Source organism: Ursus arctos, unplaced genomic scaffold (genome assembly GCF_023065955.2).
Source record: "Ursus arctos isolate Adak ecotype North America unplaced genomic scaffold, UrsArc2.0 scaffold_12, whole genome shotgun sequence".
Classification (NCBI taxonomy): Eukaryota; Metazoa; Chordata; class Mammalia; order Carnivora; family Ursidae; genus Ursus; species Ursus arctos.
In genome coordinates, this window is record NW_026622786.1 from 15,459,764 (window position 1) to 15,474,451 (window position 14,688).

A 14,688-nucleotide genomic window follows, 5' to 3' on the forward strand; every position below is an offset into this window, starting at 1 on the left:
GATGCTGGCACTTTCTTGAACTTACCAGAGAGGGTGAATGGAAGGTTTTCCCCCAGTCTCCACCACCCACCTGATCAACAGCCATTGTGAGACACCACTGATTGTACCTTGTGCCCTGAATCGCAGATGTGTCAACGTACAGAAAAATGCATCTTGGAACTGATGAGGGAAGGCACCTGGTTCGTAGCTACAAGTCCAAAGCTGGAGGCCCTGGGTGCACACCAGCACAGTCCGGCTCTGGGGTCTGCCTCTAAACCACGACGCTGGCACAGAAATATGGGCTTCGGAGCGAGGGAAGCCTGGCTGGAGTCGTGCTGCTACTTACTAGCTGTGAGTCTATAGGAAACGATACAGCCTCTCGTGGTCTCGGCTTCTGGATCTGAAAAGATGGAGAGGAAGGCCCCACTCTCACAGAGTCGTCGTGAGGATAAAAGGAGATGATGCGGGCGCCAGCCGCCCCTTCTTGTGAGCACGTGCGGGAGATGGGCTTGACCACGTCTCGAGGCACAGCCGCCCGCTGGCCGGCAACGCCCTGGCACCGGAGTGTGACAAGCACGTGCGTGCCCGAGGATGTGGGGGGCTGCCGGGGGGTGCAGGCGCTGGTGCTCCTACGGACTTCCCGCTTCCTTTACTTCCTTCATCCAATATTCACTGAACACTAAGTATGTGCCAGGCCCTTTCAAACTCAGCAGAGAACAGAGCAAACAGTGTCCCTCCCCTGTGAGATTTATACTCCAGTGTAAAGTGATGAATAAAAATCAGACAAGTATATAATTAATACTGCGTATAGAGACACACACCTATAGTATATATGAAGATAGCACATAAATAAGTTATACTGAATGTGAGGGGATGGACTGAGACAGCGACGCTACGATATATAGGGGGAATAGGAGCACACACTCTGATAAAGACCTGACAGAGTGAGAGGATGAGCCCTGTGAACAGCCTGAGAAACCATTCCAGGCAGAGAGAATAGGAAGTGCAAAGGCCCTGAGGCAGCCTGCTTGGTGAGTACAAGGACCAGAAAGAAGCGCATCCTAAGAAAGGGAAGAATGGGAAGTGCTGACAGGAGGATAGCTAGACTCCAGAACAGACAGGACTTGCAGGCCATGGAAAGGCCTGGATTTCCTTTCAAGGCTAACAGGGAGCTGTTTTAAGTGTTTGAGCAGGAGAGTGATGTGACTCAACTGTTTTTAAGGAGATGACCATAGGACAAGTGAAGAAACAGGGAGGGTAGGTGAGAGGTGATGGTGACCTGAGCCAGGTTGATGGGTGGGGTTTAGGTGTTAAAGAGAGAGGGAAACAGAGAGCCCCAGGATGCTGAAGGACATACCAGGTCCCAGATAGGTAGAAGACCCATGAGACTGTCCCAATTGGAAAAAGACACTATTTTTTAAAATCAGGTGTGAAAATAAAAAGTCCAGGAGCAATGAGTGAAAACCCCACTACCTTCTTTCCTCGTTCTTGGGAGGCTCATGGTGGTAACAGATGGGTCCTCACAGTATCTGTCCAAATTCTCTGATCTGGATTTTCTTAAAGGATTTTATCTTGTTTCAGAGAGAGAGGGAACCAAGGGGGTCCAATTACCTGAGTTACCCACCAGATCGCTGAAGAGCACTTGAAGGAATAGTGATCAGAAACCCTTAATTACAGTCCCAACATGATGTCTTTTTCCTGGGAATGAGAAGGGTTTGTGCCTCTTTCCTCACCAGCCCTCAGTGCAGCTTTGGGGAGGGGTGGGCAAAAAAGTGCTCCTACTGGGTACAGGTCACAGGACAGCTAAGATCACAGTGAAGGGAGCAAGCAGTTTTTTAAAAAGATGTATGTATTTATTTGAGAGCGAGAGAGAGACAGTGCACAAGTGTGGGGAGGGGCAGAGGCAGAGGGAAAGAGAATCCACAAGCACACTCCCCGCTGAGCACGGGGCTCCATCCCACAGCCCTGAGATCACAACCTGAACCGAAACCGAGAGGCGGCCCCTCAACTGACTGAGCCACCCAGGCGCCCCAGGAGCAAATATTTTTGAAGACCTGCTGTGCTTACATACATTATTTATGCCCCAAAAAAACTTGGGATAGAAAGTGTAATTCTCATTTTATAAACAAAGAAGCCAAGGCTAAGGGGAGAGAACTATCAGGTACGAGATTACCCTGCCATGAAGTGTGAGAGCAGGGATTGAAACTGTGGTTTCCCAAACTCTGTAGCCCATTTCCTTGCTGCTACGTTGGCACTTTCCAAACGCACTAAGAAGAGAACGCTGGTATGGCACGCTGGGGTAAATGGAGGAGGCCGTATTACCCTAAGCCACTCCAGGCTATTCCAAGACATGAAGGCATCCTTATTACTGGGCCACATGCTCCCCATCTGTGGCGCTGGGGAGGAAACTCTCCCCTGGGGAGAGGAGGAAACTCTCCCCTGAGCCATGGGGAGGAAACTCTCCCCTGAGCCATACTGCCTTGCACAATAAATCTCATTCAGCACGTCAACAGTGAGGCGCGTCCTTCTACCACCATTTCTCCCTGAGGTTAGGAGCTTCTTCCTTTGGCCAGGTCCTTTCCTAAAGCCAATGACATAATGCAAGTTGGGGAACTGGTCAAGGAGATTCCTTCCAGCTGCTCTAAAGGAGTCCCCAAATTACTAGCCGGCAGGTCATCTCGGTGGTGTGCTAGTACCGTGGACAGCACCCATCAGGGCATTCTGGGAGCTAATGCTGGGTTGCACCTGCTGTCCTTCCCTTAACACCACACCCCCCCCCCGCCCCAGGGAAGAGGAGGTCCACATCCTCACCGAATACTTAACTGGCAGCACCTGATGGAGCCACTCCAGCAGGTGACTGTTCACATTCCTTGAAAGGTAGCTTTATGAAACAGCGCTCCTGACCTGGAGTGGGATTTAAAACCACAGGAGCCCAGGAGTCTTATAATTAAAGAGAAAATGCAACCAGCAGGAATTTGGGGGTGTAGACCCCCAAATTCTATTTGTGAGTAAAAGAATAGGTGGCAAATTTGTGGTGCACAGAATCCAGAGGAAATTCTAATTAAACCAGTAATTAGAGATGATGGAGTACAGCGAGAGGCAACTTGTTATCTCCAAATGAACCATGAGTAGCTTTGGAAGATCGAGCGGCAGGCAGCTCGGTGGGACAAATGCAGCGGGTGAGATGACCCCAGGGCCCAGAACCTGGGGCATTATTTCCTCCTCCCCACGCCTGCCCTGCCTTCACTCCCCAAGAAGCCCCAGAGAAAATGGGACTTTAAGTCTCAATTCCCAAGTTGGAGACTCAGGCTGCCCAGGACTCGCCTGACCCAGAATCATTCTCCAACAAGATAGACCTGGTCATGAACATGAGAATAATGTAGTATGGCAACCCCTCTTGCATCTAAGCTTATGTTCTCACTTGTAAGTTTTCTGTACACGGTGAATATCTAGTTTTTTTAAATAACTGGATTTATCCACAGTTGAACAATGTTTTAATTTAAATAATGACTCATGGGGGTGGGGGAGAGGGGGCATTTTCAAAGGAATATATCTGCACAAAATGGCTGCCTGTGCAGCAAGGGCTTCTGGGAGAACTCTTCGTGTCCTCTGGGGGTGGGGTGGGGGAGCAATAGTGCTTACACTCCAATGACCTACCCTCACTTACAGGAACTTCCCCAAGATCAACGGCGGTTTGGAGGTAGCAGGCAGGATAGGCCGATACGGGCCTGTTCTCCCAGGGCTGGTGAGTTCTCGGAGAGGGAAGAGATGAACAGGCAGGAAGAATCAGACGCCAGGTTCCCCAGAGCAGCCGTGGACTCCAGTGGCAAACCCCAGGGGTGAGGACAGTGGGCCCTCCATGGAACGAGTCTGGGAAGCAAGCAGCGTCCCTCTGAGCAGCCCATGCCAGCGGCTGCTGTAAATAACCCTGGCGTGTTGGCAGTTCTGCTCTGGGGTCTGGGGCCTCCCCAGAAACTGCTGCGAGTTCCCGGCACCCACTCTCCAGCAGAGAAACCTGACACACCAGAGCTCCCACCAGCGCCTGGCCGTCCTTCATTCCGCAGATGCAGAAATCCTCCCGACCACATCCAACCTGCTCGGCCCTTCCCTCACCTTCCCTTCCCTTCCAGCACCAACCCCTGACTTGGATAAACTTTAAGGAATGAGGTCAGGAGTGGTAGAGATCGGGAAGAAAAAGACCGACAAGGACAATAAAACACCGCAATAGAGCCTGGCTCTTCTGCTGGGTTCCAACCCACCTGGCCCCACAGACCAGATTCCGCAAGCCTTGGAAGTTTAGGTATGCTCGTTCTGGAAGTTTAGGTATGCTCGTTCTGGAAGTTTAGGTATGCTCGTTCTCTACCAAATTCCCGTTGGCGGAGGCTCATTTCCCCCTTCCTCGGGTCACTAGCTTAAAGAACCAGACCCACAGGCTTAGACCGCCTCATTTGGAGAAATACTTAGGCAGCCAGCAAATATAGTTTAAGAACTTAACTACGGAGATAGATCCCATAAGTGGCTCAGAGCATTAAGTTTGGATTCTGCCAGACCTGAGTTCAGATCCTCACTATCTGATTGAGTTCAGATTGCCACTCACGACCTGTGTGACCTTGGGCAAGTTATTTCACCTCTCTGAACCTCAAGTCCCACGTCTGTCAACTGCAGAGAGCAATACCCATCTCCTGGGATTGTAGCGAAGATTAAATGAGACGGTGTGTGACTAAAGCGCTTAGCACGACACAGAAGCCTCAGGAAAACCCCGGACAGTATCACTGTGTGCCAAGCAGGGCGTGAGCTGCTGGACCCCAGAACTGCAGTCACCCCTCCTAGAAGCACACCAAGTAGGGCTTTCCCCACAGGTCACTGACCCGGCTGTCCGGGGTAGCGCACCAATACAGACCCACCTGTGGGCTTGTGCTTCTGCCCTCTGGAAGTCCGGGCCATGAGGTGGGGGAGGACAATGGCAAAGGACCTTGCGGGGGGCTGACAGACTGAATCTGTTCCCAGCCCGGTGCCCCAGATGTTTGGCTGTGAGAACTTCTTGCGGCCCAGCCTAGGAGCGAGCGATAACTCAGATCTGCTTCCAGGAAGAAAGCTCAAATCCATCTTGCCTTTAAACCATTCTGCTGCTTATCTTAGCAGCCTTACAGGGACTGGTGATGAATTGGCCTGCCGCAGCTAACTTAGACAGGAAAGGAGCGCAAGGGGAGGGAAGGGGCACAGGGAGGAGCCTGCTTCCCCAGAATCGCCTCATCTCTGAAATTTGCTCCCAGATCCAGTGGGGAAGGCATCCATCCAGGGTGTGTGTACCTTGCGCGCGCGCACACACACACACATACATTGCCTGTAGTAGATTGGGGTCCCCTGGGCCAGCATGGCCTCTTGCTGCACTGGGGATCCCCTTATTGCCTTGACTTCCGAGGCACACGCACCTTAGCTCAGCACCGCGTTACAGAAAGAGAGAGCGAGGGGCCAGGATCCCCCGGGGAAGGCAAGAGACACACTCTCCTTTCCAGGACGGTTGTCATGCAGCTTCCAACTCCATGGTGGACAGGACAGGTGGGGGGGCAAGATCTGATCAAAGGGCAGGGACCCCTGAAGTCCCCCCAGCAAATGGCACAACTTGACAGCAGGCCACAGTCATGCACGATCCTAAGGAGTCAAGGTCTGTGCAGGAGTCTCGCCCCGGAGCTGCTGCAGACAGCCGAGGGCACCCATTGAACCAGCACAGCTCTGCCTGCCACCCCTACCCCACCCCCCATAACCCCGCTTTTACTCCAGGCGTCCTGGGGAGACCGGAAGGTTGGAAAGAGGTCACTTTAAAGCTGAATTGTGGGTCCTTCTCAACCACATGTGAAGCCCTGACACTTTCATTTGTCTCCACAGCCCTTCTCACGCCAAGGCACAAGGGCCGGGACAGCAAGAACCGCCACGGATTCTGGGCCACAAAGAAAAGGGTGGGGAATGGACATTTGATGAGCACCTGCCAGGGGTCCAGCACCGGGCTCCTAATAAGCCTGAGGAAAAGGCGCCACAGGCATCCCTATTCTATAACTGAGGAAACCAAGGCTCAGAGGTAAAGCGACTTGCCCAAGGTCACCCCACGCTGGCACGTGGCAGAGCACGGGCCCATTTCTGACCACAATCACAGAACCTTCCCCAGAGCCTCTGCTCCAGTCCCCCCACCCCCCACCCCGACCTGGCTCTGCTCGCCTTGCCTGTGGGTCCAGAGCTCTAGGACCGCAGCCCGGCAGCCAGGCAGCCTGAGTTCTGCTTCACACACCCTGGGGACCTGCCCCCCTCTGTGACCCCAAAACACTGGGAGCTCTGGTGTTTCTCCTTACAAGTCCTGGTAAGGTGCTCCATTCAACTCAAACAGCTGACACACAACTCTGTGTGTGACTCAGGCCAAACGAACTCACTCCAATCAGCGCTGGTGGGCACAGTTTGCCTTCTGCACTGAGTCACTCGGGCCACGCTGCAAGGATTTGCTGAAACTCACCACCTACTTAGCTACATCTGCTTCGTTAGAGAAAAAGCCAGCACACGAGCCGAACCCTCTGCTGGTCCCCATGGAGGGGCCAGAGCCAAGGACAGTCAGGTGTGACCTCCAAGCCCTTCCTGCTTGGGTGATGGGTCCACCTCACTGGACCGTGGGATAAGCACAGCACGAAATACAAGAATCCCTCACTGTTAACCCCAACACACTCTGACCTTGTTCTCCAGACATCAGTCAGAATGTTCAGCACAGCCTCTCAGTTAGGCTCCAACGAAAGTTTTGGGTGAATATTTTTGGAGCCATTACAGGATTTTCTTAGCTCCTGGAAGTTCCTATTAACAAGGACAGGACGCTCACAAGCATCTTCCTTCTCTACCCCACTGCCCTGCCTCCCCAACCCAACCCTCCTGCCTCACTCTCGCAGCTGAATTTTCAGTCCCCAAGGTAGCTCTGGTTAGACATTTCCTAATTCCTCAATGTTTTCCAAAGAAGGAAAAAGGAATGGGATTTTAAAAAAAAAAATTTTTTTTTTAAGGCCCCTTGAGAGCAACTGGGTCCTGTAAGGTGAGTAGCCTCAGGATTTCCGAAAGCCCTGACAGCGCTGTTGGGGCTTTTAAAAGATAGCACCAGGCTTCCTTCCTCAGCGGCCGCGCCCCTGGGGGAGCGGCCCTCCCTAGGCTACTGTGAGCATAGCTTGAGAGCACCATGCGCACAGGTATAAATGTGGCAGAGGCCTCTCCCGAGACGGTCCTCCAGACCTGCACCCCGCGCTCGTCCCCCATCACCACCATTCGGTTGCCAGACGCGCTTCCCTCGAGGGAAGCTGGGCTCCCCGCTAGCTCCGAATTCAGCGAGGTCCAGCCGCAGGACTGGGAATTAAATATTCATCTCGGGCGTGAGCGCTCTGCTTCTCCTGCCAATGTTACTGTCAAGGTCACGGGCCTGAAGCCGAGCGGCTGGGGCTGGGGTCTCCAGCCGCGCAGAAGCCTCCCCGCGGGAACTGCGCCCTGGGCGCGCAGCTCCGGGCGGCCAAACCCGCCGGGCCTCCAGTCTGGTCCTCCGCGGGGCGCTTGCCTCTGCAGCTCTGCCCGGATTACCTCCGGAGTTCTTGGGCCCTCCTGAGCTCCGGAAGCTAGAGCCCGTGGGCCAACCCGTGAGCGCGGAGCTGGGCACCCGCGGTGCGCCGGAGGAGCTCGGGCCCCGGGGCTCCGTCGCCAGGCAACAGCGGCGGGAGCAGAGGGAGGAGCCCGGGGCCCGCGCAGGGCCGGGCGGATACCTGGCAGCGCCGCCTCGCACCTCCGTCCTTAGGCCTTCTTCGCTGGGGCGGGGCCGGAACAGCTGAAGTTGCGGTGGCTGGCCCGGTAAAGCCAGGCGGGGCGCGGCCGGCGACTCACCTGTCCGGCGTGGGCCGTCGCGCGGGCTCGGCCCCTGCACTCCGGCCGAGTAGCTGTGGTCCCCGACGGGTGGCGGGCGCACCGCCCCTCCCGCGGGCAGCCCGAGTCTGGCAGGCGGCGGGCACCGGCCGGGGCTGGGAGGGAATCTGGAGCAGCGCGTCCGCGCACGCGACTCTGCTCTCTCCTCGCTCCCTCCCTCGCCGCCGGTCCCGGCCCAGATCCCGCCCGCGGCGCGCTCGAGCCTCCGGGGAGCAGCGCGGGGACCCAGGTCCCGCGGCGGCGAGAGCGCGTGCGGCTGCGGTCGCCGGCGCCGAGTGCCGCCCTCACTGCGCCCTGGCCGCGCCGGCTCTGCGGAGCGGAACGGAGCTGGGCGGAGCGCAGCGCAGCGCGCACTGTTCCCTCGCTTTCCGAAAGGCCACCCTGGCGGCGGGGCGCCGTGACGCAGGCTTGACTCACGCGCGGGCCCGCGTCAGTGCGAGGCTCTGGGGCCGCAAGCGAGGCTCTGATGGCCGACGACGCAGGCGGAGGGGGTGGGCAGGGAGAGGGAGAGGGGCTAACCCGGGAGCGGCCTCTTCAGGCCCCTGCCCAGGGGACCCAGATCGTAGGGTAGCATCAGCAGGGCTTCTGTCCTCAGAGAGGAATGGGGTCCCGATGGCCAAGGGCCTGGGCCTGGGCCTGGGCCTTCTTTCTTCACCGTTTCAGGAGCAGCTCTTTGGCCTTCCTTCAAGAACTCAGCTCTATAAGAAACAAACTGAGGGCTTCAGAGGGGAGGGGGGTGGGGGAATGGGATAGACTGGTGATGGGTAGTAAGGAGGGCACGTATTGCATGGTGCACTGGGTGTTATACGCAACTAACGAATCATTGAACTTTACATCAGAAACCAGGGATGTACTGTACGGTGACTAACATAATATAATAAAAAAAAGCATTAAAATAAAAAAAAGAACTCAGCTCTAGCCAAAGGGCTTACTCCCCTGCCCTAGCCACTTCGCCTCCCTGCCTTCGCTCATTCTTCCCCTACTTGCAATTCCTTTTCCACTCCACCCTCCTTCCGCCCTATCATCCTGCAAAACCATTCCCTGTACAGTTCAACTTCAATACAGTACTTCTCTGTTGAGCTTCTCCTGTGTGCTGCGGGCAGCCAGGGTTTAGAAGATCACCGAACTTCCCGCCCAACCTCTGGGACAGGCAGAGGGGGTTTACCTAGATAGCCACAATACCAGGCCGAAGGACTGGGGAACCCTACAAGATGGGGAAAGTAGGGGACAATGAAGGGAGAGGAAAATTCTGACTGGGCTCTGGGCAGGCCTTGAGGAAGCAAGTTGGGATCCTAGCCTCAAAGGGTAGACAGGACTTCAACAGACAGAAAGGGGGAAGGTTGGCCCTTGTGGAGGGGAGAGCATGACAAGGACAAAGATACCAAAAGTGGGGAAGGTGTGCAGGGGGGTGACTGCCCCAGTTGGAGGGATGGGGCAAGAGGGGTGAAGTTAGGGAGGTGGGAGCCATCCTTCCCAGCCTTGGAGGGCTGGCCGTATGGGGGGTCTGGGATGAATTCTCTCTGCTTTCAGGGACCTTGGCATTAGAGAGAGTGTTTGGGGGGTCAGGAGGGGTGCAGGCTATTTCTCAGTTGTCCCACTGACAGGCAATAGGACCATTGCTACAAACTCTGAAGGTTCTGAGATTTTACTCTTGGAGTCTAAAGACTGAGCCTGCCACGGTCTCGTGGATGCTGGCAGAAGACATGAGACTCTGGGGCCAGAGACAAACGACTTCATTACCCCCCGTGCAACAGGAAGCAGGAGCTTCACTTTCAAATCAGTTTCCCTTGATCTCCAAGTCCCATGGGAAGGGCTGGGTCCCGGTGATGCCGCTCTCCCTGAGGAATTCTCAGTTTAGAAATCCCAATCCTTTATAATGGGCTGCAAGCAAACCCACCAACCTTTGCCCTGGAGGGGGAGACATTATCTTAGACAGCAAACAAGCCCATCCTCCATTGAGGGAGACTGTATCTTCCAAAGCTGTTCGTTATGCAAATATACCCGAAAAGATAGTCTGGAGCAAAAAGCCATCAGTGCCTCTGCCCACAAGACTTGCAGAAATGTGAGCCTCCCATGGAGAATTACCTCCCAATGGATATCTATCTTTTCACTCAGTAGCTACTGAGTGTTAGCTAGTGTTTGCCTGGTGCTGTTCTAGGCCCTGCCAATACAGCAGAGAACAGGACAGATAATGAAACCTATCTTCATGGAGCTTACATTCAAGTGGACCCAACCAGCAACACCGAGTGGGGTGAAGGGGCATGGCAGGAAGTAGCAAGTGACCCAGGAGACGTGCCAGAGGTGAACAAACGGGGGGGAATGGAGAAGAAGGATGGGGTCAGAGATAGGTGGTTTTAGGGCAAGGGAACTCATGGGCAGCTGGTGTGCTGATGGGAAAGGATAGGACTTTGGACCTTACAGACCTGTTTTCTTTCATCCTGACTGCCACTTACTAGAATCCTTGAGCAAGTGATATCACATCTCTGAGCCTCAGTTTCCACATCTGTCAAATGAATAATACATGCCCCATAAGTTTGTTATGTTGATGAGATGAGATGATTTTTTAAAATATCTGGTATCACATCTGATGTGTGCTTAATAAATGACTGTTAGTAGTGGTATTATTAGATGATTGTATTATTATTAACCAGGATAGGGAATCTCAAAGGGGAACAGATTTGAGGAGCAATAGGGAGGAAGGTAATGAGATCATGGATTTGGGAAATAAAATGTCCATGGGATATCAAGATGGTAACTCAAAGATGTCTATTGCCTCTTTGCCTGCCTTCTCATCAACCTAGTAAAGCCCCAACCTTGAATGAACTCAAAAGTTGGTTTCTCTATGCCAAGTTCTCTAGAGAAAAATGCTATGGAGCACACAGGCGTCCCTCTGCTTTTCAACCTCAAGTGAGCTCCCATGTGGCACAAAAAACCTTCCTAGGATTCTTTGGTCAACTTACGTCTCCACTTTGCTGAAGGCCTCTCCAGCCTTCTCCACTCTCCTAAACACCCACCCTGCTGTTCCCCCACCCCACTGCAAGGTCCCTGCCTTACTTCAGCCAGAAGCCCCCTTGGTTTTCCACTGATGAATGCAGACCTGCCCCCATCTGCCCTCCCTTCCTCCTTCCTGATACAGCAGGGGAGAGTCTCTCCTGCTCCCTGAGATCAGCCCCCACCCGTCCACTGGGTCCCCTAGACCCACCCTTCTTAAGAACCTCAGTTACTGTGGGTTATTCCTTCTCTCCCATCTTGTCATCCTCTCAACCTTTCCCGTTCTACTGGATCCTTCTTAGCGGCTATTTTCCTTTTACAAAGTCACTAAAGCTCCCATCCCTACCTTCTCATTTTCTTCCACATACCCTGCTTCCATTCCCTCACTCCCCATTCACTCCTCAACTCGCCTCTGTCCATGATGCTGCCTAGATGGCTTTCTCTCACTAAGGTCACAAGGGACAGCTATGTCACTAAATCCATGAAACAGTCTCCAAGTCCTCATCTCCCTGACCTCTCTGTGATACTTGTCTTGGCTGTCCTCTCCTTCCTTCTAGCACTCTCTTTCCAGGGCTCCACATACCCTGGTTTTCCTCCTACCCTTCTGGCCACCCCTCAGTTTCCCCAGCTGACCTTTAAATGCTGGACCTCCCAGAGCCCTAGCCTTTTAACCCTCTGTACCCCTCTCCTAGACCGTCTCCCAGACCACTGACTCCCACATTTACATCTCCATTCCAGACATCCTCTGAGCTCCATATACTCAACCTCCTATTCCACCTTTCCACTTGACTCCCTTGGAATCACCCCAACACAGATGTGCAATAAATACATTCAACATTCAAAGTTCTACGCTGTAAACATTCCATAGCTCACTTCTTGCTCCTCCTCCAGTCCTTCCAGGCTCCATGAATAGCTGAGCCAGTCAGCTGAGCCAGTGAGACCTCCTCTTTCTCAGTCTGTTGTGAAATCTGCCACTAAATCCTAGAGATTTCGTCTTCTAAGCACCTCTAGAATCTGGCCACTTCTCTTTCAGTCTGCTGCCATGACCCGAGTCCAGACCAGAATAATCACTCACTTGGACCCTCACCATCACCTCCTGATTCTAACTCCAGTCTCGCTCCCTTTCTCCACACAGCAACAGCACAATCTTTTAGAGGTCCAGATATGATCACACCCTTCTCAAGCTTGTAGAGTTTGGCCCACATCTTCAACACGTCCTTCCTTGCCCTCTCTCAGCCCTAGCCTTGTTTCACACCCTCCCCCATGGCCTTCCCTACAGCCCACTGCCTGCTCCAACCTTCTCTTGGCTCTCCTATGTGCCCACTCCTTCCTGACTTGGACTTCAGCCATGTCCCCTCTCTGCCAGAGAGCCTCTCAGTCCCCTTCTCCTCTTCCCTCACTCCCTGCTCACCACCCAGTTCACCTCAAACCCTAATTCTTCACACCTCTCCTGACCATGGAGAAGAATTCGATCAACCTCCCAGGCAGACATGCCTTCCCCTTCTAGCCCGTTGCATGATTATAATTGGATGCCTGATAGTGTGACTGGCTGCTGAGTGATGGTCTCCCTGGCTGCTGAGTGATGGTCTCCCTGGGTAAGCTCCATGAAGGCAGAGATCATGTCCATTCTTTGCCACAGGGTGGACAATCTGTAGGGATTTGCCGAAAGAATAGATAAAGTGTGGTTAGAAATATGGGTGTAAAGTCCAGGAGAGAGGGCTGGAGACATAGACTTGGAAATCATGAGCCGAAAGGGGGTCCTGAAGTGGAGGGGAAGGATGGCCCTCCAGAGGAAGTACGTAGAAGACAGTCAAGAGGACAGAATTTGGGGGCAGGGCAGGAGGAGCAAGAGAGGTCAGGAGAGAAGACAGAGAGGAAGAGTCAAGAGGTGAGAGGACAATGTCTATCACAGAAGAAAGCATTTCCAGAAGGAAAAGGCAGTCCACAGTGTCAACATTTGCAGTGAAGTGAAAGAAGACGAAGCCCAGAAGGTACCCCTGATTGAAGGCCCTGACATGGAGAGGGGAAGGAAAGCTTCCACCAGGAAGTCTTCCTGAACCCTCCAGCTCTCAGCGGCCATCTCCCCTCTGAACATCTAGAGAACTGATTCTTCCTTGCCAGGCCTATAGAAAGATATTTAAAGTATAGTATATTATGAGGTAAGACTATTAATATCCCCGCTTACTCATAGAGGAACTCAGGCTTGGTGTCCAAGTCATACAGTGAAGTCCATCCTAACTCCAAAGTCCTTGCTCTCAATCTTGATATTTAGGTCCTTATAATGGAGGTCCCCCTTCACATGTCTATGCCTTTCCTCTCAGATTAGAGTGTGCCTGCCTATGGGGCAGGGAACTCTTCCTCTTCATCTCTCCATGCCTTGCATCCCTCCCCATCCCACCCCACCCAACACAGGACTTACACGTAATAGGTGCTCAGTCAAAGCTTACAGCCTGGGCAGCCCTATCATATATTGCGGGTCCAACACAATGACCTAATCCATTCTTCTCAATATTGGTCCTGCTTGAAAGAGAAGACACATTTACTGGTTAAGCTCCCCTCCCCAGCTCTTCCTCTTCTACCCAAGCCTGTCTTCCTTTTAAAGAAAGACACTGAAGTAATGCTCTTAATTTTTATTTCTCTCTACATGAATCCAAGAAATGCTATGCCCAGAACCATTAAGTAGTAAGATGTAGGAGGAAGTGTTGGCCATGGCTTTTTCCACGACACAGGGAAACGGCCCAAATTGCAATTCACTTAAACTGTTTGTGTTTCTGAGTATCTTAAACACAGAGATGCTAAGCTATGATCGCTCCTTTGTTCTGAGTGACACAATTATCAGTTTTACCAGTGTGGATGTTTCTTAAAATGGCCCCAACATTCTTTGACCATGCTCTCTTCAAGAAGTGATGCCTGTGTCTCCTCTCTTTGAATCTGGGATCTGTGATGCCTGAACAAGGAAGGGAAGTTGTGTATATTTCTGGACCCAGGCCATAAGAAAACGGTAGCTTCCATTCTCTCTGGATGCTTGCTCTTAGAACCTGACTACTATTCTGTGGAGCCCATGGAGAGGCCTGCATGGAGAAGAGGCCCCCTGGCCCCCAGCGTGGGCTGAGCCCCTGACCTACGGCAGCCCCCCCCCCAACAGCCACGTGAGTGCGTCATCTCGGAAGCAGCTCCTCCCACCTGCTCAAGCCCCCAAGCAGACAGTGCACGGAGCAGAGACAAACTGCCTGGCGGAGTCTTTCCCAATGCCTGGCCCGCAGAAACCATGAGATAGAGACAAGTAATTATTGCCTGAAGCCACTACGTTTTAGGGTGCTTTGTTCCACAGCACTAACCAGAACAGCCATGTGGTTGTTGAATCAGGATGGAAGCAGCAAGAAGGTCAGTGACCACGTGCTACTTTCACACCTTGGAGACCTCTCTCACCCCTAACTTAGAAGCAGTAAAGGGGCCTTTTTCCATAGCCATGCCAGGAATCCCATCCTCCCAGAGTCACTGAGTTAGATCAGCAAAGGGGAGGAGCAAGCCTCACCCAGGTAGTGTTCAAAACGTAGAACATAGCTGATGCGAAAGTCCCAACTGTCACTGGTACTGTGTAAGCGTGTCCTTAGAATAAATGCTACGCCTGTTGCGGTTCCTTGAGGATGATTATCCCATTACGGCTTCTGAGGATAAAGCCAATCCTTGTGGGTCTGTGGAATTTCCCCGAATGAAGAGGGAAGTGCCAGTGTTAACTCCCTGGGGGAAATGGAAACTGGGACTTAGAACAGGAGCTCTGACCTT